Source organism: Bombina bombina, chromosome 7, assembly GCF_027579735.1.
Source record: "Bombina bombina isolate aBomBom1 chromosome 7, aBomBom1.pri, whole genome shotgun sequence".
Taxonomy (NCBI): domain Eukaryota; kingdom Metazoa; phylum Chordata; class Amphibia; order Anura; family Bombinatoridae; genus Bombina; species Bombina bombina.
This window is the reverse complement of record NC_069505.1, coordinates 557,862,743-557,882,742: the sequence shown is the minus strand read 5'-3', so window position 1 is coordinate 557,882,742 and position 20,000 is coordinate 557,862,743.

Here is a 20,000-nt window from a genome sequence, read left to right as displayed (position 1 = left end):
CTGTTACAGTCTCTTTGCCTATTGCAGACTGTATTGCATCTGTATTGCTGTCACATTAATTGCTTTTATGTTACAGTCTCTTTGCCTATTGCAGACTGTATTGCATCTATATTGCTGTCACATTAAGTGCTTCTCTGTTACAGTCTCTTTGCCTATTGCAGACTGTATTGCATCTGTATTGCTGTCTTATTAAGTGCTTCTCTGTTACAGTCTCTTTGCCTATTGCAGACTGTTTTGCATCTGTATTGCTGTCACATTAATTGCTTCTCTGTTACAGTCTCTTTGCCTATTGCAGACTGTATTGCATCTGTATAGCTGTCACATTAATTGCTTCTATGTTACAGTCTCTTTGCCTATTGCAGACTGTATTGCATCTGTATAGCTGTCACATTAATTGCTTCTATGTTACAGTCTCTTTGCCTATTGCAGACTGTATTGCATCTGTATAGCTGTCACATTAATTGCTTCTATGTTACAGTCTCTTTGCCTATTGCAGACTGTATTGCATCTGTATAGCCGTCACATTAATTGCTTCTCTGTTACAGTCTCTTTGCCTATTGCATCTGTATAGCTGTCACGTTTATTGCTTCTCTGTTACAGTCTCTTTGCCTATTGCATCTGTATAGCTTTCACATTAATTGCTTCTCTGTTACAATTTCTTTGCCTATTGCAGACTGTATTGCATCTGTATTGCTGTCACATTAATTGCTGCTATGTTACAGTCTCTTTGCCTATTGCAGACTGTATTGCATCTGTATAGCTGTCACATTAATTGCTTCTCTGTTACAGTCTCTTTGCCTATTGCAGACTGTATTGCATCTGTATAGCTGTCACATTAATTGCTGCTATGTTACAGTCTCTTTGCCTATTGCAGACTGTATTGCATCTGTATTGCTGTCACATTAATTGCTCTCTGTTACAGTCTATTTGCCTATTGCAGACTGTATTGCATCTGTATAGCTGTCACATTAATTGCTCTCTGTTACAGTTTCTTTGCCTGTTGCAGCGTCTCTTTCTGTGTTTTCTGTTTCTATTTTATGTTTCTATATCTTCTTGCCGCACCCTTTATCAAATGATTCTGGAAATCCCCAACATAATCATAAGCAGGAAGTTCACTGCAGAAATAACAAAATAATGCTCAGCGAGGAGAGTTTGTGCGAGTGTGCATGTGCATGTGAAGCGCCACATTTCATATTAAGTAATGAAGGCAGTTGCCTAGAGGCACCTTCCTGACTGTTCAACTGAAAAGAAAAAAGGTTTTCAATACAGTCCCAGTCGTCTGATATTATGTACTTTATAGAGTCTCCTGTTTGTACAGCCAATCAGAAACTGTACTGGGAAATACATCAGCTCTTAAAACCCAGATACCTGTATGGTCAATAATGAGTGTACTTGGTAGTGATAGTGATTTGCGCAGAACAGAAATAGCAGACACCCTCATAAAAAAACATAATAAAACAATATAAAACTTAAAGGAGTCCAAAACAGCCTTTGCTGCTAAGAAACAATCACTGTGCAACTTTGTATCATTTATTGATTTTAAATAAATGTAACCTTTAACAATTTTACACTTGCTACTGTGGCCTAGATTACAAGTGGAGCGCTAAATTATTGCGCATCTGCAAATGGGCACATTTGCTCATTTGCGGGCGCACGATAAATAACCAGCCATTACAAGTGACCGGTTATTGCAACTAGAAGCTCATGGCAGCAATTAGTGCTCAGAAAATTAGATTATAACTCTGGTTAATTTTCAAAAAGTGCCCCAAATGCCCTTGAAATAAAGAGCATTATAGTTTTTTATTTATTTTATTTAAAATGTAACTTTTTTTTTATGAAAAAACATAATTTATGTAAGAACTTACCTGATAAATTCATTTCTTTCATATTGGCAAGAGTCCATGAGCTAGTGACATATGGGATATACAATCCTACCAGGAGGGGCAAAGTTTCCCAAACCTCAAAATGCCTATAAATACACCCCTCACCACACCCACAATTCAGTTTAACGAATAGCCAAGCAGTGGAGTGATAAAGAAAGGAGTAGAAAGCATTAACAAAGGAAATTTGGAAATAATTGTGCTTTATACAAAAAATCATAACCACCATAAAAAGGGTGGGCCCCATGGACTCTTGCCAATATGAAAGAAATGAATTTATCAGGTAAGTTCTTACATAAATTATGTTTTCTTTCATGTAATTGGCAAGAGTCCATGAGCTAGTGACATATGGGATATCAATACCCAAGATGTGGATCTCCACTCAAGAGTCACTAGAGAGGGAGGGAATAAAATAAAAACAGCCATATTCTGCTGAAAAATTAGTCCACAACCCAAAAAAATAAGATTATTTTCATTTTTGAAAGAAAAAAACTTAAAACAAAAGCAGAAGAATCAAACTGAAACAACTGCCTGAAGAACTTTTCTACCAAAAACTGCTTCCGAAGAAGCAAATACATTGAAACGGTAGAATTTAGTAAATGTATGCAAAGAGGACCAAGTCGCTGCTTTGCAAATCTGATCAACTGAAGCTTTATTCTTAAAAGCCCACGAAGTGGAGACTGATCTAGTAGAATGAGCTGTAATTCTCTGAGGCGGGGCTTGACCCGACTCCAAATAAGCTTGAAGAATCAAAAGCTTTAACCAAGAGGCCAAGGAAATAGCAGAGGCCTTCTGACCTTTCCTAGGACCAGAAAATAAAACAAATAGACTAGAAGTCTTTCTGAAATCTTTAGTAGCTTCAACATAATATTTCAAAGCTCTCACCACATCCAAAGAATGTAAGGATCTTTCCAAAGAATTCTTAGGATTAGGACACAAGGAAGGGACAACAATTTCTCTACTAATGTTGTTAGAATTCACAACCTTAGGTAAAAATTAAAATGAAGTCCGCAAAACCGCCTTATCCTGATGAAAAATCAGAAAAGGAGATTCACAAGAAAGAGCAGAAAGCTCAGAAACTCTTCTAGCAGAAGAGATAGCCAAAAGGAACAACACTTTCCAAGAAAGTAGTTTAATGTCCAAAGAATGCATAGGCTCAAATGGAGGAGCATGTAAAGCCTTCAGAACCAAATTAAGACTTCAAGGAGGAGAAATTGATTTAATGACAGACTTAATACGGACTAAAGCCTGTACAAAACAGTGTATATCAGGAAGTATAGCAATCTTTCTGTGAAATAAAACAGAAAGAGCGAAGATTTGTCCTTTCAAGGAACTTGCAGACAAACCCTTATCCAAACCATCCTGAAGGAACTGTAAAATTCTAGGAATTCTAAAAGAATGCCAAGAAAATTTATGAGAAGAACACAATGAAATGTAAGTCTTCCAAACTCTATAATAAATCTTTCTTGAAACAGATTTATGAGCTTGTAACATAGTATTAATCACTGAGTCAGAGAAACCTTTATGACTTAGAACTAAGCATTCAATTTCCATACCTTCAAATTTAATGATTTGAGATCCTGATGGAAAAACGGACCTTGAGATAGTAGGTCTGGCTGTAACGGAAGTGGGCAAGGCGGGCAACTGGACATCCGAATCAGATCCGCATACCAAAACCTGTGTGGCCATGCTGGCGCCACCAGCAACACAAACGATTGTTCCATGATGAATTTGGAAATCACTCTTGGAAGGAGAACTAGAGGCGGGAAAATGTAAGCAGGATGATAACACCAAGGAAGTGTCAGCGCATCCACTGCTTCCGGCTGAACATCCCTGGACCTGGGCAAGGCGGGCAACTGGACATCCGAATCAGATCCGCATACCAAAACCTGTGTGGCCATGCTGGCACCACCAGCAACACAAACGATTGTTCCATGATGATTTTGGAAATCACTCTTCGAAGGAGAACTAGAGGCGGGAAAATGTAAGCAGGATGATAACACCAAGGAAGTGTCAGCGCATCCACTGCTTCCGCCTGAACATCCCTGGACCTGGACAGGTATCTGGGAAGTTTCTTGTTTAGATGAGAGGCCATGAGATCTATCTCTGGAAGACCCCACATCTGAAAAATCTGAGAAAAAACATCTGGATGGAGAGACCACTCCCCTGTATGTAAAGTCTGGCGGCTGAGATAATCCGCCTCCCTATTGTCTACACCTGGGATATGCACCGCAGAGATTAGACAGGAGCTGGATTCCGCCCAAGCAAGTATCCGAGATACTTCTTTCATAGCTTGGGGACTGTGAGTCCCACCCTGATGATTGACATATGCCACTGTTGTGATATTGTCTGTCTGAAAACAAATTAACGGTTCTCTCTTTAACAGAGGCCAAAACTGAAGAGCTCTGAGAATTGCACGGAGTTCTAAAATATTTATTGGTAATCTCGCCTCTTGAGATTTCCAAACCTCTTGTGCTGTCAGAGATCCCCAAACAGCTCCCCAACCTGAAAGACTCGCATCTGTTGTGATCACAGTCCAGGTTGGCCGAACAAAAGAAGCCCCTTGAACTAAACAATGGTGATCTATCCACCACGACAGAGAGTGTCGTACATTGGGATTTAAGGATATTAATTGTGATATCTTTGTATAATCCCTGCACCATTGATTCAGCATACAAAGCTGTAGAGGTCTCATATGAAAACGAGCAAAGGGGATCGCGTCTGATGCTGCAGTCATGAGACCTAAAACTTCCATGCACATAGCCACTGAAGGGAATGACTGAGACTGAAGGTGCCGGCAGGCTGCAACCAATTTTAAACGTCTCTTGTCTCTTAGAGACAGAGTCATGGACACTGAATCTATCTGGAAGCCTAAAAAGGTGACCCTTGTCTGAGGAATAAATAAACTTTTTGGTAAATTGATCCTCCAACCATGTTTCCGAAGAAACAACACTAGTTGATTTGTGTGAGATTCTGCAGAACGTAAAGACTGAGCTAGTACCAAGATATTGCAATACCCTGTTCTCTGATTACAGAGAGTAGGGCACCCAGAACCTTTGAAAAGATTCTTGGAGCTGTTGCTAGGCCAAATGGAAGAGCAACAAATTGGTAATACTTGTCTAGAAAAGAGAATCTCAGGAACTGATAATGTTCTGGATGAATCTGAATATGAAGGTATGCATCCTGCAAGTCTATTGTGGACATATAATGTCCTTTCTGAACAAAAGGCAGAATAGTCCTTATAGTCACCATCTTGAAAGTTGGTACTCTTACATAACGATTCAAAATTTTCAGATCCAGAACTGGTCTGAATAAATTTTTCTTCTTTGGGACAATGAATAGATTTGAATAAAACCCCAAACCTTGTTCCAGAAGAGGAACTGGCATGATTACCCCTGAAGACTCCAGGTCTGAAACACACTTCAGGAAAGTCTGAGCTTTTACTGGATTTACTGGGATACGTGAGAGAAAAAATCTTCTCACAGGAGGTCTTACTCTGAATCCTATTCAATATCCTTGAGAGACAATGCTCTGAATCCATTGATTTTGGACAGATTTTATCCAAACATCCTTGAAAAACCTTAATCTGCCCCCTACCAGCTGAGCTGGAATGAGGGCCGCACCTTCATGTGGACTTAGGGGCTGACTTTGGTTTCCTAAAAGGCTTGGATTTATTCCAATTTGAGGAAGGCTTCCAATTTGAAGCAGATTCCTGGGGGGGAGGATTGAGTTTTTGTTCCTTATTCTGCCGAAAGGAACGAAAACGGTTAGAAGCCTTAGATTTACCCTTAGGTTTTTTATCCTGAGGCAGAAGAACTCCCTTTCCCCCAGTAACAGTTGAAATAATAGAATCCAACTGAGAACCAAATAAATTATTACCTTGGAAAGAAAGAGATAGTAATCTAGATTTAGATGTCATATCAGCATTCCAGGATTTAAGCCACAAAGCTCTTCCAGCTAAAATAGCTAAAGACATGGATCTAACATCAATTTTGATAATATCAAAAATAGCATCACAAATAAAATGATTAGCATATTGCAGTAAGTGAATAATGCTAGATAAGTCAGAATCCAATTCCTGTTGCACTAAATTATCCAACCAGAAAGTTAATGCAGCCGCAACATCAGCCAAAGAAATTGCAGGTCTGAGAAGATAAACTGATTATAAATAGGCCTTCCTTAGATAAGATTCAAGCTTCCTATCTAAAGGATCCTTAAAGGAAGTACAATCTTCCATAGGAATAGTGGTACGTTTAGCAAGAGTAGAAATAGCCCCATCAACTTTGGGGATCTTTTCCCAAAACTCTATAGATTTTGCTGGTAGAGGATACAATTTTTTAAACCTTGAAGAAGGAATAAAAGAAGTACCTGGTTTATTCCATTCCTTAGAAATCATATCAGAAATAGCCTCAGGAATAGGAAAAACCCCTGGAGAAACCACAGGAGGTTTAAAAACAGCATTTAAACGTCTATTAGACTGAACGTCAAGAGGACTGGTTACCTCAATATCCAAAGTAATTAACACTTCTTTTAATAAAGAACGCATATACTCAATTTTAAATAAATAAGTAGATTTGTCAGTGTCAATGTCTGAGGAAGGATCTTCTGAATCAGATAGATCCTCATCAGAAGAGGATAAATTATTATGTTGTTGGTCATTTGAAATTTCATCAACTAAATGAGAAGTTTTAAATGACCTTTTACGTTTATTTGAAGGTGGAAATGCAGACAAAGCCTTCAGAATAGAATCAGAAACAAATTCTTTAAAATTTACAGGTATATCATGCACATTAGAAGTAGTGATGTCCCGAACTGTTCGCCCGCGAATGGTTCACAGCGAACATAGCTTGTTCGCGTTCGCGTTTGTGGGTGAACACATGGCGATGTTCGATCCGCCCCTATGTGTCATCATTGAGGAAACTTTGACCCTTTATGTCACAGCCGCCTGACACATTAGAGCCAATCAACATCAGACACTCCCTCACAGACCCTCCCAGCTACTCGGAATCCGCCATTTTAGACTCATAACGACCTTGCTTTCTTAATGAGAGGACGTGTTGTGTTTTTGCTCCTGACATTAATAGGAAAAACATAGCTAGGCTAGTGTATTTACAGTCCAGAAGGACTCCACTCATCTCTGCTGCAAGCACAGCACCCCAAAAAGCCCTTTTTAGGGCTATATTTCGTGACGGGTTTTTTTTTTTTTTTCGTTTTTTTTTTATTAGCATTTGCCGGGCTTTCAGGCTGTGTGTTTAAGGCTCACAGCATATGCTGTGATTACTGCCACCACTGATATCTCCCTAACAACATTAGTTTAAATTTAACTAACCAAAAAATTTAATTATTTTGCTAGTGTAATTTTTTTTCATTTTCTATCAGGCCAGTGTCACACAGCATATGGTTCATTGCTCTGTGCCAGCCAGCAGCCACCAGTGTTAATATCCGTTTATAACATTATTTTTAATTTAAAAAAAAAAAATATATATATATTTTGCTAGTGTAATCTAATTACATTTACTATCAGGCCTGTGTCTGTCAGGCTCACTCAGCATTAATATACCTCATTTTTTTTCAGTCTTTTGGTTAATTGGTCTGTGTCAGGCAGCCACCCAGCACTCATATCTATTGTTCTTCACCTTAATTTTAATATATAAAAAAAAAAAGTTTAAATTTGTTTGATAGTGTAATCTAATATAATTTTCTATCCGGCCTGTGTGTTTTGCTGACATACAGAGCCTACTGTGTTTACTTGCTGCCCTCCCTAGTCTATGAGCCACGACTCATATGTGTTTAACCTTTTTTTAATTCCCCCCCCATAAAAATAATTTAAATCATTTTTCTAGTGTAATCTAATTGTATTTTCTATCAGGCGTGTGTGTATCTGACTTACAGAGCCTACTGTTTTTAATAGCTGCCCTTCCAAGGCTATCAGCCACGACTCATATGTATGTGCTTAACCTTTTTCTTTAAATTCCCCAAAAAAAGTCTTTAAATCATTATGCTAGTGTAATCTAATTTTATTTTCTATCAGGCCTGTGTCTAACTGTCTATCTGACTTACACAGCATACTGTTGTTAATTGCTGCCCTACGTAGCAGCCAGCCAGTGCGACCACTCATAGAGTCATATGTGCATTGCACTTCTTAACATAATTTTAATATTAAAATCTAAAATATTGTGCTAGTGTAATCTAACTTAATTTTCTATCAGGCCTGTGTTTTTGTCACTTACACAGCATACTGTGTTAAATTGCTGCCCTACCTACCATCCACGACTCATATCTGCCAGCCTGTGTGCCAGGCCCAACTAGCCAATTAGTGGCACCAATCATAATTCTTGTAACAGTATATAAAAAAATTAAAATCATGGAGGCGGGGCGTAGCCGTGCAGGAACATGGCTGCACTGTAACAGAGCTCCGTTGCCTTTCCCCTTCAATTGGCATATAAATGGAGCAATTTTGCTCTGGCAACCATAAAAGTAGCAAGCAAACGAACCGGAACTTCTACCTCCTTACTGGAACTTACAACTAAAAAAGAGTCGGCAGATTCCTTTGCAAATCGGGACTTACAGATTTACAACAAGCGCCATCTTGACAGCGCAACCTGAACCGACTGAGCCCTGCAACAACAAACACGGGGCGCGACAGGGCAGAGAACACAAAAACAACTGTTTACCCCTAAAACACTATAAGTTCGCGCTCCATAACATACGGACGAGACAAAAGCAGGGCCGCGGTCACTTCTCTCTTGCCGCGTTCAGTCGCACCACAGCACCCCAGCAGCTACGCAAGACCACGCGGCTACATAGCTATACCCATGGCGGCCAGACTGGGATACAAACAGGTAAAAACATGACCTGGATCTGCTTACCTACCCACATTGGCAATATCATATCATAACAAATGACTGTTTAATGGGGGCTAACACTGTCAATATACATAAGCACAAATAAGAAACAAGAAGCTCAGCTGCAGCACAGACTTCACAAATACGTTGCACTCTCCCCTTATATGACCACCTAGCTCCAACACAGGATACTCTGTTCTGGCCAAAGTCATTGGCCTCATCGTTCCCCACAATATTAGCACATGGCAACAAGGAGATCTACTAGACCACATAAAGCACCACATAAGGTAACACTACCTAAAAAATCACCATCAGTCTGCACCTATTTCAAATCTACGCAAAAAAATTCACCTCACCAGCTGGAAAATCCTGACAACCCTAACATAATGGAATCACAACCTACTACAAGCCTTGCTCCTCTCCCGCAAGACCAACTCTCACAGATACAACAAAATATAGCCTCCTTACCCTCCAAGAGCGACATAGCTGATTTGAAAACATTTATCAAGAATGAGATTTCATCTTTACGAAAAGATATGTCTGACATGAACTCTAAACTTGAATACCTGGAGGAAGGACAAGAATATCTAGAGTCACAAGTTAGTGATAACATCCAATGCCTAAGCTGTCAAGACTCCATTATCCAGTCACTACAACTAAAGGTCGAAGACCTTGATAACCGCAGTCGCCGCAGCAATCTGCGCATCCGAGGTATACCTGAGGATGTTACCCAGGAATCCTTAGTCGAATACCTACTACAATTTTTCAAACAATTAGAGCCCGCACTGGAGACTTGTGAGACAACCCTTGAGAGGGCCCACCGCGCCCTAAGACCGAAACCTACCCCGCCGAGTCCACCTAGGGATGTGATTCTGAAATTCACTCACTTTCACCAAAAAGAAGCAGTGTGGAAACAAGCCCGTAGCCAATGATCAATATCCTTCCAAGGCCATTCCATCCAGGTCTATCAGGACCTTAGCCCGGCTACTATTGAAAGGAGACGAAACCTACGCTTTATCACAACCCTCCTGCAAGAACATAAAATAAAATATCGATGGGGATTCCCCTTTAGCCTCTTGGTGCATAAAGATGGCAAAACTATCGCTTACAAGGGTCCAGAAGACTTGGAAGCACTATCTAAAAATCTCAATATTAACTTTCCGGACCCCCCTTCTCCTACAGCGCCGACCAGAGACACCGCACAAGATGATCCTCCAAAGGCCCAAAGGTCGACATGGACCAAAGTACCCAGGAAAAATGTGAAAGACCCCAAGCCTAAATGAGGCACATATTTCTTACCCACAAGAGTCTTCACGATGCGAGACCTGAAACATGTGACAGTAAGGTCATATATCCCCTCTGTATGACAGACACTGTAAACTCGCTAATGCAAACTAACATTTGCTCTTTGCCTAATACTTGAGAAGATACCAGAGTTTACCTGACTTTACCCTTAGGCAGAGAAGGAATACCCACAGGGAATTGTTTATACCACTTCTCTTATCATATCAATCCACCAAAGTTATATTGTTATATTATGTCTCCTTACCCCCCTTATTTCTCTTAATAACAAATGTCTACATTTTAAATGCATAGAATACCTACCTCTGCTGACCAACCATCATAGCCAAGATGTTCGACTACAGGTAGATATATACTAAGAGGACTCTTAATGTCTTATGTTTAATGTTTAATATCGTTATGATGCACTATATACCAATGTTAATGTACCGGGCTGCCTTGTTTGCCTGTTATAGGTTGATATGCTTTAACATGCTAGGCCAATATGTCTTATTTACAAGCTAAGTTAGTCAAGTTACCATAACTAGTATAAATTGTTGATTGCTGTGAAAAGTTAACTTAAGCCAATGAAGGGGAAACGCTTCCTCTACATCTTATTTCTCTTACCAATGTTTTTATCCACTCTTTCCTTCTTACCTAACCCCCTTACCCTCTGCTGTGTTAAATTACCACTAATACTATCACTTGACAAACTACCTAATCATACTGACTCCTACACAAACATTGAATTAACATACTCTATAGACAACTACTATAATCTCACTTTGCACTACTCTAATGGCTGAACACTCACATAGAAAACCACCCACCAACTTAATACGGATTCAATCTATAAATGCAAAGGGACTCAATATCCCCTCAAAAAGAACTCAGGCCTTGAGAGATGTTAATAGATACAAGTCAGACCTACTGTTTCTCCAGGAAACACACTTTCGCAAAGGAAGGGAACCCCTCACATTTACCCTCAAATTTGGAACCTGCTTTTACGCCTCCCATCCTAAATCTAAAAAACATGGAGTGGGAATACTGATAAAGAAAAATGTCCCTTTTAAAGAAATTAAAATCATTAGAGACAAAACTGGAAGATATATTATTCTAATAGGCTTACTATATGGCCGCCCAGTCACGTTAGTATCTATCTACACCCCTAATACAAAGCAAGCCACATTTATTAGCAACATAACTAATCTTATTCTAGAACACCAAAAAGGAGTCTTAATAATCTGCGGAGACCTTAACATGCCGCTTAACCCACCTTTGGATTGCTCCTCCTCTAATTCCTCAGTCCCTACTTCACAGATAACTCGTACACTCACCTCACTGAAGAAATTAACAGCACAAGACTTATGGAGAACCCACCACCCTAACAAGGAAGACTATACCTTCTACTCACACCCTTACAAGCAATACTCTAGAATTGACTATATTTTCACTGACGTCACAGGCCTGTCACTATTTACATCTACCCAAATTACCCCCATAACATGGTCGGACCATGCATCAGTACTAGGTACATTAACATGGCCGTCTAAACCTATACACGACTATATATGGAGACTGGACGAACAGCTCCTTTCCGACCCTATAATATCCCAACAAATATCCAAATCCATATCGGAATACTTCACCCATAACTCTACAGAAGACACGTCCCAATTAAATATATGGGAAGCCCACAAATGCGTAATTCGGGGCGAACTTATGGCCATTAAGGCCTCCATTAACAAACAAAAGCAAGCATATCTATCAACACTTCTTTCAGAAATTGACAAATTAGAAACCCAACACAAACGCTGCCCGACTGACCACGACCTCCTACTCTCTATTCAAGCTGAAAAAGATAAACTAGCACTCTACCTAAATAAGGAACATAAACGTCAAGCACTCCGCTTACAACAAGCGAACTACGAAGGCCGCAACAAATCAGGCAGATCCCTTGCTCGTTACCTCAGAGTAAAACAAAAAAAAAACTACATCCTACACATCAAGGACGATAACAATACATCACACTTTTCAACCCAGGCTATTACACACACCTTCAGGGCATACTTTCAAAAACTACATAACTTGCGCTCCAACCCTGGCAATTCAGCGACCCCACAAACAGCCCTATCTGACGACATAAATACATACCTATCATCCCTTCATTTACCCCTTCTTACCACTAACCAACAAAACCAACTAGAGGACCCCATAACAGCAGAAGAAATCAAACTAGCCATTAAAGATCTCCCATCTGGGAAATCACCAGGGCCAGACGGTTTTAGCAATCGATATTATAAGACATTCCAGGAAGAATTACTCCCCCACATTACCTCATTTTTCCAATACATTGATGAATCTAAACAATTCTCCCCTACACTGTTAGAAGCCCATATCATTCTCCTCCCCAAGCCTAATAAATCATTAGAACACCCCTCTCACTTTCGCCCTATCTCACTAATTAACTCAGACGTAAAAATATTCGCAAAGATATTAGCTAACAGAATGAATCTGGTATTACCAGACCTGATCCATCAGGATCAGGTGGGGTTCGTCCCTAGGCGCGAGGCGAAAGACAACACGGTCAGGGCCCTCAATCTAATTCAATACATGCAAGATAAGGAGGTCCCAGGGATCCTTCTGTCAATAGACGCCGAAAAGGCCTTTGACCGTGTTGGCTGGGATTTCCTTAAAGCCACCTTAACTAAATTGGGTCTCGGACCTAAGATCATTACCAGAATTTTTGCCTTATACTCCCACCCCAACGCAAAATTACTTATCAATGGCACACTTTCCAATTCCTTCAACATAACCAACGGCACAAGGCAAGGTTGCCCCCTATCTCCCTTATTGTTCGCCTGCTTCATAGAAACCTTAGCCACAAAGATCAGGCAAAACCCCTCAATTAGCGGAATACAAGTAGGAACACAAACATACGTAATGTCTCTGTTTGCCGACGACATCTTATTCACGTTAGCAAACCCCGAAAATTCAATAACCCCCCTCTTACAGGAATTCCAAATCTTCCAGTCACTATCCAACTTTTCTATAAATGTTTCCAAATCCGAAGCCTTAAATATTAACTTAACCGACACAGCTCTAGCACATATTAAAACCCTAATGCCATTTACATGGCGAACCCACTCCCTACACTACCTAGGAATACAACTAACCACTTCTATCGAACAAACCTACATACAAAACTATATACCAATACAAAAAACAATTATTAGGGATCTATCATCCTGGCTCTCTAAAAAGCTCTCCTGGCTGGGCAAAATAAATGTTCTCAAAATGAATATATTCCCACGACTATTATATATAATGCAGGCCCTACCAATCCCGATCCCCAAAAACTACATTCCCACCCTACAGAAAGCATTTAGTGACTTTGTCTGGCACCGCCGCCCCCCCAGGATAAATAAAAACATCATGCAAACCCCAAAACTCCAAGGAGGACTAGGCATACCTAACATATCAAAGTACCGACAAGCCATATTCTTGCAAAGGATAGTTGACTGGTGTATACATTATGAACATAAAAGATGGGTTCAATTAGAACACTCAATATCAAACAACCCACACCTAGGAAAACAATGCTGGAATCTTGACAAACCAACTACAAAGCTTAATTATAACTCTCACCTGACCACAGAAACGTATAAAATATGGGAAATCACAATAGCTACCCACACCTACATATCATCTAAACCTTCTCCACTAACCTCACTTATAGATAATGGCCAATTCACACTAGGAACACCCATAACAACAGATACTCCGGGTTCATACTATAGGGATATCCCTATTCACTATATTATATCAAATGAAAAACTATTACCACAGGCGGAACTGATTGACAAGGGTTATACTCTTTTCCAAAACTGGTTCCAATATGCCCGCGTCCATCACTTCATAACAACACATGAACACTCTAGAAACATGGTTCGACCATTAACCAACTTTGAGAAACTATGCATAAGGACTCCTCCAATATCACACACTCTCGCACTAATTTATAGAATATTAACACAAAACTCTCCTGGCCAAACCCCTCCCTTCCTAGAAAAATGGGAAGACGAACTAGGCATAACAATCTTACCCCACACCAGCACACTAATCTTTCAAAATATCACGAAAACATCAATTTCACTCTCCATACAGGAAATCAATCTAAAAATCTTACACAGATGGTACCTTTCCCCGACTAAACTACACCGACTATACCGCGACACATCCAAGCAATGCTGGAGATGTGGACATAGCTGTGGCAACCTGGCTCACATGTGGTGGTGGTGTAATGTGGTCCAAAACTACTGGAGAGATATAATCAGAGAAATAGAAAAAGTCCTTGATACCCAATTCCCTCTAGACCCTTCAATCTGGCTACTAAGCAGACCTCCCCATATTAAACAGAAACACTGCCTCAAACTTTTTTACATCATGACTAATAGTGCTAGATACCTACTGGCTAGAAACTGGAGAAGCAAGGAGGTCCCCTCCACATTGCTTTGGACTAAGAGAGTATCAGAATTTTTGGACCTAGAGGAGTATTATTTTGTTAAATACGCCAAAATGGAGACATATGCTGAAATGACAGCACTATGGGAACACTACCTTAAACTATAACACTCTACACTAACCACGCGTAAACAAAACGAACTACAATAAAGCGGCCTAGTCACACCCAAAAAACACGGATAAGGTGGGAAACACAAACACATCGCCAGCCCCATGAAACCCTAACTGTCTAAACAGAATCCTAAACGAGTCAATTTGTTTTAACCAAAAGAAAAATTGCTGATAACTATCTCAATAAGCACAGCAACACTAACCCCTTACCCTTCCCCTTGTTCCTCCTCCCCTATTATCTTCTTTAACCCCTTTTCTATAGTTTAACTAAATTGTTTACAATACTTTTAAAAAAAAATGAGGTTTCATGAACGGGATCCATAAGTGGTCTCTTATTCTCTGTGAGAGCCTTTTATTGTTTTATGAAGACAAAGGGACCCAAAAGAGGCCCCTTCCGAACCCTAGAAGGCTCGAAGACTGTAAGGCACGTTAAACTCTGTTAAGATTGTATTCCGATATTGTTTTGTTTAAATGTTATCTTGATTTCAAGAATTTTGTAAGCCTTTATCAAACCTCAATAAAAAAAAAAAAAAAAAAAAAAAAAAAAATTAAAATCATAATTGTTTGGACTGCAAATATTCAGTCTCCTAGTGCCATTGAATTGCATTTACCTCCTGCCTGCCACTGCCAGCCTTTTGTGCCAGGCCGTCTAGCCAACTATTTACACCAATCATAATTGTTGTCACAGTATAGTTACTAATTAAAATTAAAAAAATCTTGATTGTTGATCTTAATCCTCAGTTTGCTCGTGCCCTAGAATTGCACTTTTCTACTGCCTTCCAAGCCTGTGTGCCAGGCCTACTTGAAAAATATTTACACCAATCATATTTGTTGTGACAGTATTCTTAATAATTAAAAATTAAAATTTTTGGTAATAGTTGTTGTGAATCCTCAGTTTGCTGGTGCCATTGAATTGCACTTTCCTTTTGCCTTGCAGCCTGCTGTGAGCCAGGCCCACCTAGCCAATTATTGCCAGCAATCATATTTCTTTTAACAGTATTGCAAAAATTGTCAATCATCACTGTTTTGACTGTCAGTAATCAGTCTCCTAGTGTCCTTGAATTGCATCTACCTCCTGCCTGCCAGCCTTTTGTGCCAGGCCGTCTTGCCAACTATTTACACCAATCATAATTTTTTGTCACAGTATAGTTACTAATTAAAATTAAAAAATTCTTGATTGTTGATGATCTTAATCCTCAGTTTGCTCGTGCCCTAGAATTGCACTTTTCTACTGCCTTCCAAGCCTGTGTGCCAGGCCTACTTGAAAAATATTTACACCAATCATATTTGTTGTGACAGTATTCTTAATAATTAAAAATTAAAATTTTTGGTAATAGTTGTTGTGAATCCTCAGTTTGCTGGTGCCATTGAATTGCACTTTCCTCCTGCTTTGCAGCCTGCTGTGAGCCAGGCCCACCTAGCCAATTGTTGCCAGCAATCATATTTCTTTTAACAGTATTGCAAAAATTGTCAATCATCACTGTTTTGACTGTCAGTAATCAGTCTCCTAGTGTCCTTGAATTGCATCTACCTCCTGCCTGCCAGCCTTTTGTGCCAGGCCGTCTTGCCAACTATTTACACCAATCATAATTTTTTGTCACAGTATAGTTACTAATTAAAATTAAAAAATTCTTGATTGTTGATGATCTTAATCCTCAGTTTGCTCGTGCCCTAGAATTGCACTTTTCTACTGCCTTCCAAGCCTGTGTGCCAGGCCTACTTGAAAAATATTTACACCAATCATATTTGTTGTGACAGTATTCTTAATAATTAAAAATTAAAATTTTTGGTAATAGTTGTTGTGAATCCTCAGTTTGCTGGTGCCATTGAATTGCACTTTCCTCCTGCCTTGCAGCCTGCTGTGTGCTAGGCCCACCTAGCCAATTATTGCCAGCAATCATATTTCTTTTAACAGTATTGCAAAAATTGTCAATCATCACTGTTTTGACTGTCAGTAATCAGTCTCCTAGTGTCCTTGAATTGCATCTACCTCCTGCCTGCCAGCCTTTTGTGCCAGGCCGTCTTGCCAACTATTTACACCAATCATAATTGTTGTCACAGTATAGTTACTAATTAAAATTAAAAAAAATTTGATTGTTGATCTTAATCCTCAGTTTGCTCGTGCCATTAAATTGCACTTTTCTACTGCCTGCCAGCCTGTGTGCCAGGCCCAACTATCCAATTAGTGCCAGCAATCATATTTATTTTAACAGTATTGCAAAAATTGTCAATCATCACTGTTTTGACTGTCAATCTGCAGTCTACTAGTGCCCTCCTTGAATTGCATTTTCCTCCTGCCTGCCTGTGTGCCAGTCCCAACTAGCCAATTAGTGCCACCAATCATATTAATTGTAACAGGATTGGAATTTCTGTTAATCATAACTGTTTTGACTGTGATTCTTCAGTCTCCTAGTGCCATTGAATTGCAGTTTCCTTTCTCCCAGCGTGTGTGCCAGACAGGCCCATTTGCCAACTAGTGCCAAACAATCATATTTGTTGTCACAGTACTTGTAATATTTTAAAAAATTAACAATTTGTGATTTTTAAAACATCTGTCTTTTTTGTTGTTGTCAGTCTCACAGCGTATACTGTGCCCACTTTCACAGTGCCACCACTCAATTGGTGTAATAGTATTGTTAGTGTCCATTTTAAAAAAAATGACAGGCAGAGGCAGGCCACCCCGCAGGTTCCGTGGTCGTGGTCGTGGTGCTCTGATTCCTTTAGACCCTACAAATATGCACATTGTTCAGACGCCGGGTGCCAGGGGGGACGCAAAAACTTCTGAGGAGGACCTAGTTGAATGGCACAGGACACCCAATCTTCTTCAGCTTCCGCTGCTAGTCCTCCTAACCTTGACGCACCATCTACGTCCAGCTGTGCTTTGGGCAGGTCTCAAGTGACCAGTGACACTCCCCCGCCTGTCGCCACCACCAACACTAGCACCACAGCCGCTTCACTTGATCTGTCACAGGAGTTATTGACACATCATTTGGAAGAAATGAGTGATGCACAACCATCATTGACAGAGGATGTAGATAATAGTGATCAGTCTCAGTCAGGCAGAATTACCGACATGGAGGTATGGTGTGATGATGATGATGATGTTGTACCCGCTGCTGCTTTCTTTCTTGATGTTTCAGATACAAGTGAAGCGGTTGATGATGATGTGTCGGTGGATGTCACGTGGGTGCCTGCTAGAAGAGAAGAAGAAGAGGGGGAAAGTTCAGATGGGGAGACAGAGAGGAGGAGGAGGAGACGATTTGGAAGCATGGGGAGGTCGTCTCAAGGAGCTAGTGGCACAGTCAGACAGCATGCATCGTCACCAGGGGTCAGCCAGACAGCACGCCGACGCCCATCAACGCATGCTGTTGCCACCACCAGAATGCCGTCATCGCAGAGCTCAGCAGTGTGGCATTTTTTTTGTGTGTCTGCCTCTAACAACAGCGATGCCATTTGCAACCTGTGCCAAAAGAAACTGAGTTGTGGGAAGTCCAACAGCCACCTAGGTACAACTGCTTTGCGAAGGCACATGGTCTCCCATCACAAAGGCCGATGGGAAGAACACATGAGTAGAAGCAGCACACAAAGTGAAAGCCGCCCTCCTCCTCCTGCTCCAGCATCTTCAGCCACGTCAACCAGTGCTGTCCTCCTTGCCCCCTCTCATCCTCCACTCAGTCTCTCTTACGTAGCAGTTCCTGGTCATCTGCCCACAGTCAGGTGTCTGTCAAGGACATGTTTGAGCGTAAGAAGCCAATTTCTCAAAGTCACCCCCTTGCCCGGTGTCTGACAGCTGGCTTGTCTGAACTCTTAGCCCGCCAGCTTTTACCATACAAGCTGGTGGAGTCTGATGCTTTCAAAAAAATTTGTATCTATTGGGACACCGCAGTGGAAGGTACCTGGCAGAAATTTCTTTTCACAAAAGGCAATCCCAAACCTGTACTCTGTTGTGAGAAAGGAAGTTATGGCATGTCTGGCACACAGCGTTGGGGCAAGGGTCCATATGACACGGATAGCTGGTCTGCAAAGCATGGTCAGGGCAGGTATATCACCTACACTGCGCATTGGGTAAACCTGCTGACTTCTGACAAGCATGGAATGCGTGGCTCTGCAGAAGAGTTGGTGACACCGCCACGACTTGCAGGCAGGCCTGCTGCTACCTCCTCTACTCCTCCTACTCCATCCTCTTCCATAACCTCTTCCTCGGCTGAGTCCTCTTCAACTTCTGCGTCTTGCTCCACATCTATGGCACCCCCCAGCTCCCCAGGTACTATGCTACATCCCGGGTACGGCAGTGTCATGCCGTCTTGGGGTTGACTTGCCTGAAAAAGGAGAGTCACACCGCACCAGCACTCCTGACCGCCCTGAACGCACAGGTGGATCAGTGGCTAACTCCGCACCAACTGGAGATTGGCAAGGTTGTTTCTGAAAATGGAAGTAATTTGGTGGCGGCATTGAAATTGGGCAAGTTGACACATGTGCCGTGCATGGCACATGTGTGTAATCTAATTGTACAACGATTTGTCCATAAGTACCCAGGCTTACAGGACGTCCTGAAGCAGGCCAGGAAGGTGTGTGGCCATTTCAGGCGTTCCTACACGGCCATGGCGTACTTGTCCGATATCCAGCGTCGAAACAACCTGCCAGTGAGGCGCTTGATTTGCGACAGCCCGACACTGTGGAATTCAACACTCCTAATGTTTGACCGCCTGCTCCAACAAGAAAAAGCTGTTAATGAGTATTTGTATGACTGGGGTGCTAGGCCAGCCTCTGGGGAGCTGGGAATATTTTTTCCAAATTACTGGACGCTCATGCGCAATGCCTGTAGGCTCATGCGTCCTTTTGAGGAGGTGACAAACCTTGTCAGTCGCACCGAAGGCACCATCAGCGACATCATACCATTTGTTTTCTTCCTGGAGTGTGCCCTGCGAAGAGTGCTTTATCAGGCAGTAGATGAGCGTGAAGAGGAAGCGGGAGAGTTGTGGTGTCCATCACCCCCACAAACAGCCGAATCAGCATCGCTTGCTGGACCTACGGCAACGCAGGAAGAGGATTGTGAGGAAGAGGAGTCAGAGGAGGAATGTGGCTTTGAGGAGGAGGAGGAGGAGGAGGAAGACCGAGCACAACAGGCATCCCAGGGTGCTCGTTGTTGTCACCTCTCTGGTACCCGTAGTGTTGTACGTGGCTGGGGGGAAGAAGATACCATCAGTGAGATCAGTGAGGAGGAGGAACGGGATATGATTAGCTCGGCATCTAACCTTGTTCAAATGGGTTCTTTCATGCTGTCGTGCCTGTTGAGGGACCCTCGTATAAAAAAGCTGAAGGAGAACGACCTGTACTGGGTGTCCACGCTCCTCGACCC